Genomic DNA, 6,009 nt, shown 5'->3' on the forward strand with positions numbered 1-6,009 from the left:
CCAATCGGGACGCTTTTTGCACGAGAGCGAGGCGCGAGACGCAAACTCTGGAGTGGGCGGGGCTGTTGGAGCGTTCCCTTCGGAGAGGATTCCCGTCTCCCAGAGTGCAGCGCGCGGAGGGGGGTTTATAAATGACGCTCTCTGACTGACGGGACGTCGCCGTCGTGTGTGGTTCTGGTCACGTGGTGCCGTTTATGTGCAAGCCCCCAAAATAAAGAAACAAAACAAAACTTTATTAACCAGTTCAGCTCACACAACACTGTACACAATAAATGTTTCCACCATGGGGCTGTATAGTCAGCCATAATAACCTTTTACCTCAGATACAAATGTAATACAGTGCTTCTGGCAATCTCTCGCCACATACAGCACGCCATTTACTACCCCCGTAATAATAAAACTCACCGCATAACCTCCTCTGACATAAATGCCTCTCAAAATATGAATAATGCCCTTGCTATAGGTGGGGGTCGTTTACATTCCTTTCTGAAGCCTGACTGAAAAACCCCTAGAGATGGCATCCCTCTGTCCCGTCTTGTTGCTAGGACGTTGCTAAGACTCTCCCAGAGATGGCAACCCCCTGTCTTGTCTTGTTGCTAGGATGGTGCTAAGACACTCCCAGAGATGGCACCCCCATGTGCTGTCTTGTTGGTAGAACAGTGCTAAGACACTCCCAGAGATGGCATCCCTGTGCTGCCCAATGGGCATAGATTTATTATAATCTGATCAATTACACACTTCCTTTCTGTGTAATGCTCCACCCCTTCTTCCTGACCTTCTTCTTCCTCTGTCATGGCTGAAGCTTCAGGCCACATGTAACAAGGGCACATGTATTCTGCATAAGTAAGCTACAGATAGTATCATCTTTTGACCTTCACAATATTGAGGACACTGTCCCCGGACCAAGTCTGTCCCTGGTTTTGTCCCCAGATTGGATTTATTAGGGGGCAGGGGCAATTTCAAAGACAATCAGTGCAGAATTAAAATAAAATAAATATAATTACACCCCCCCCCCCCCGCTCCGCCGTGCCTACTAGCATAGGGGGGTTGTATTTTTCCCATTATCTGAGCCCCCTTCTGATGATTATGTGCTGGTCGGAGCGGAGGGAATATTTCTTCAGTTTTGGGCGCATGCCCATTCAGCTTCGCTCGCATGTTCTTCTGCCTTGGCTCAAATCCTGGCCAGCCACCTGCCTATCTCCTTGCCTTCCCTGGCGGAGTGATCTTCATCCGCTCCCCATCCAGTAGTAGCCGGTGATCTGACGATATGGTTCCGGCTATCGAGATGGTTCCTGTAAGGACTGCGCAGGCGCAATCCTTGCCGACGGTAATCACCGAACCTCCAGGACGACGTGGAATTTGAGGTAAGTGGCCGCTCGGATGGCTCGCTACGCTAACTCGGCCTCCTGACTCTTTTTTTAACATCCTCAAATCCACAGGGATGTTAAGGAATGAGCCTGAAGGCTGGCCGAGGTTCAGAGATTTTGGTCGGCAAGGATTGCGCCTGCGCAATCCTTACAGGAACCATCTTGATAGGGGAACCATACCGACAAGTCACCGGGGCCCGAAGAGTAAGACTTGAGAGGCTGTGAGGCGGGCGGCGACGGGCAGAGAGTCGATGATTGTTGCCATTACTAGTAAAGAAAAAATATGTCCCCGGATTTCATTTTAAAAATCTGGTCACCTTAGCTAAGACACTGCCAGAGATGGCGACCCCCTGTCTTGTCTTGTTGCTAGGACGTTGCGTAGGGTTGCCACCTTTTCTTCGAGCCAAACCCGAACACTTTAGCACCACAGGGCACGTTTTTTTTCGTAGTATAATAAAAGACCTGGGGCACCTTTGGGTGACTCGAGGACAGTGGTATTGCAGCGCGCTGCGGCAAACAGTGGGTGTGGCTAGACTGCTCTTGCTGACATCGTGGCTCCCCCTCAGTGATGCCAAACCTGCCCCCAGACAGCGGCTCGCATCTCCCGAATGGCAACAGATTTTTGTGTGACTACCTCAGTTACTTGGGGAGCCACAGCCCAGTCTAAATAATGTGTCCGGGTTTTAGGCAGACTGAAACCCGGACACAAGATCCCAAACCCAAACTGTCCGGGTGAATCCTGGACAGGTGGCAACCCTACTCCCAGAGATGGCATCCCCCTGTCCTGTCTTGTTGCTAGGACGGTGCTAAGACACTCCCAGAGATGGCGACCCCCAGAGATGGCGACCCCCTGTCCTGTCTTGTTGCTAGGACGATGCTAAGATAGGGTGACCAAGCATCCCTGGTTTCCGGGGAAGTCCCCGGATTGAGGACACTGTCCCCGGACCAAGTCTGTCCCCAGTTTTGTCCCCGGATTGGATTTGAACATGGGCTGGGGGAATTTCAAAGACAGTCAGTGCAGAATTAAAAACATATCTGAATTACACCCCCCCGCTCTGCCGCTCCTACTAGCTGTGTGGGCCCCATCAGACTTTTTTCAGTCAGTGTTTTTTTAGAAATAGAACATGTTATATTTTTTTTCCGATGAAAAAAAAAACGATAGGAAATTCCTATTGCCTGTGTGCAACTCCGACAGAGAAAAAACCCATGCATGCTCAGAATCAAGTCGACGCATTGAAATTCATTTTTCTCGGCTCGTCGTAGTGTTTAAAGTCACCGTGTTTTGAACGGACGGAATTTAGTCTGACAGTGTGTATGCAAGACTGATGGAAGTCAGCTTCATCGGAATTCCGACGGAAAATTCCATCGGATTTTATCCCATCGGAAATTCCGATCGTGTGTATGCGGCATAAAACTTGACAGGCTGTGAGGTGGGCAGCGGCAGATAGAGAGTCGCTGATTGCCGCCATTACTAGTAAAAAAATATGTCCCCGGATTTCATTTAAAAAATCTGGTCACCTTATGCTAAGACACTCCCAGAGATGGCACCCCCTTGTCCTGTCTTGTTGCTATGACGTTGCTAGGACACTCCCAGAGATGGCACCTCCCTGTTCTGTCTTGTTGCTAGGACGGCTAAGAGACTCCCAGAGATGGCACCCCCCTGTGCTGTCTTGTTGCTAGGATGGTGCTAAGACACTCCCAGAGATGGCACCCCCCTGTGCTGTCTTGTTGCTATGACGTTGCTAAGACACTCCCAGAGATGGCACCCCCTTGTCCTGTCTTGTTGCTATGACGTTGGTAGGACACTCCCAGAGATGGCACCCCCCTGTGCTGTCTTGTTGCTAGGATGGTGCTAAGACACTCCCAGAGATGGCACCCCCATGTGCTGTCTTGTTGGTAGAACGGTGCTAAGACACTCCCAGAGATGGCATCCCTGTGCTGCCCAATGGGCAAAGATTTATTATAATCTGATCAATTACACACTTCCTTTCTGTGTAATGCTCCACCCCTTCTTCCTGACTTTCTTCTTCCTCTGTCATGGCTGAAGCTTCAGGCCACATGTAACAAGGGCACATGTATTCTGCATAAATAAGCTACAGATAGTATCATCTTTTGACCGCACAATATTACAACCTGTTGATCTGCTGTAACCTGTCATCGGCTGTATTCTGATGTTTGGATTAAAGTGTAACGGCTCTGGTGAACGGGAGTGAACCACAACTGCGGATAGCAAGGATTTTAATTCATGTACCTATGTGAGATTTCAGTACTAGGCCCCAGGCATCACTCCAATCAGAGATCAGGAGTTTGGGGGGTCACTACATCATCTCTCTCACATATATCAATGCGTTGAACTTCTAAGGGCAGAGGTATTACAACATGCGTCCAACCCCTAACATTAAAAGATTATAATGCACGTGAAGATTCCAATGCACCTCTGTATGCAAGTGATTATCAGTATCGGACCCCAGGCGTCACTCCAATCAGAGAACAGGAGTTTGGGGGTTCTCTACATCATATCACTTTTAACATACAGAAATACATTAGGGCACTAAGGGAATAGGTATGAAATACCTTCAACCCTTAGCATAGAAAAGTTTAGGCGACAGTTCAATCCTAAACACCACTAAACTATTTGAGAAGATTTGGGAGCCCTGGGCTAGATATGTAGGAGTATCCCTTGTTCCGGGGATCTCGACACCTGCTTTATATGTTTGATGTCGCAGCTGGCAATTTTCTATTATCTCTCTTTCCTCCCTTTTTATTTTATTTTTTCTATGCCTTCTTCTTTCCCTTTTTTCTTTTGTTTTGACTTACGATTATCAGCAGTCAATATAAATTTGACTATTTGAATTAAAGACTTCGGGCCAGATTCACAAAGAGATACAACGGTGTTTCTACAGATACACCATCGTATCTCTGACGTAAACTGGTCCTATCTATGCGCCTGGTTCATAGAATCAGATACGCATAGATAGGGCTAGATCTGACAGTGTTACACTGTGTTACACTGTCGGATCTATTTTTAAATTTAAAAATGGCGCCGGGGGCGTTCCCGCTGATTTACAAGAAATAATATGTAAATCAGCGAAATACGCAAATTCACGAACGTACGCGGACCCAACGCAGTCTTCTTACAACGTTTCTTTAGCGGCGTACCCGTCGTATACTTACCCTTTCTTTTATCAGGCGCAGCCAATGTTAAGTATAGCCGGCGTTCCCGCGTCGAATTAGAATTTTTTAACGTCGTTTGCGTAAGTCGTTCTCGAATACGGACGGACGTCGTTTACGTAAGCGTCGCAACCACTGACGTCCTAGCGACGTCAGTGGGAGCAATGCACGCCGGGAAATTTCGCGGACGGCGCCTGCGCATTTAAATCGGCGCGGGAACGCGCCTGATTTAAATATGACACTCCCCTAGCCGCGGAATTTGAATTCCGCTGGGGGATTTAGGATCCGCCGTCGCAAGTTTGGAGGTAAGTGGTTTGTGAATTAGCCACTTGCCTCCTAAACTTGCGGGAGCGGATCTTAATTCACGTAGATCGAGCGGATCTATAGATCCGCTGAGCTACGTGAATCTGGCCCTTCTTGTTTATGTGTTTAGTCTTTGGGAATATTCATATTCTCTGTATGCCACAGTCAGGATAATTTAAGTAAAATTGAGCTATTGTAGTCTGACAATTTTTCTATTCTCTATTTTTGGACGCTCCCGCGGCCTTGGAGGTTTCTGTTTTTCCGGAACCGCGTGACCAGTCCGTTTTTTTTCATTTTTGTTGCACATTTTATGAATGCATAAATTCAGTCAGTATCCAGCACAGTGTGTACCCATTGAGGGTGTCGGAACAGACTTCAGAGATAAGTGCACATGACCGGTTTTCCTGCTATTGCAAACTTGATTACACATAACTAGAAAGGATAAACTATTATAAGCTGGATGGAAACTGTTCTCATAGGTATAATTCCTTTTATGTACTGTATGCATTTTATTCTGCCTCAGATTGTTCTGGAGGCATTAATTGTATTGTACTGCTCTTTAGGCGAACATGTTCAGTAACGTAGGGCATGGCCCCATAAACAAGTAAGAACTTTTGTCAAGCACGTAATAAATTGGAATTGTGATAACAATTAATAGTTGCATAGGAGAGGCACTTATAGCTCAGCTAATTTGGGAGTTTATGTCCCTTTAAGATACTCCACAGCAAACAGCCTGCAGGCACAACAGTCAGTCCCAAGCAGTTTCTTAGTTTCCAATAAGCCAGAGTTAAATACAGCAATGTTCAGAAGCAATATACGTAGCAGGTCTTTCTAAGGCACTACAAGTGAAACAATTGCTACTTATCCGTTTGCAGGGCTTGAGTTTAGCAGCAAGGGAATCCGTAGTGTAGGGTGTCAGCAAGGAAGAACTCTTAGGTTGTTCGCAGCGATGGCAGCGTGGACGTAGTGAAGGTCTTTGCTAGCTGTCCATAATGTTGCAGCCTGGGTTGATGTCCAGTGTGGTAGCAAAGGTACCCGTATTGTAGCATGGCCGGTACGGCTGACAATAATAGAATGCCCTTTCTGTATAACCTGAATGCCTTTATAGGCAGGAGACAGGTGCAAGGCAGGTGTGCCGAATCCAGCGCTGAGTGCGCTCGGCACTTCC

The sequence above is a fragment of the Rana temporaria genome, chromosome 9, assembly GCF_905171775.1.
Source record: "Rana temporaria chromosome 9, aRanTem1.1, whole genome shotgun sequence".
NCBI classification, from domain to species: domain Eukaryota; kingdom Metazoa; phylum Chordata; class Amphibia; order Anura; family Ranidae; genus Rana; species Rana temporaria.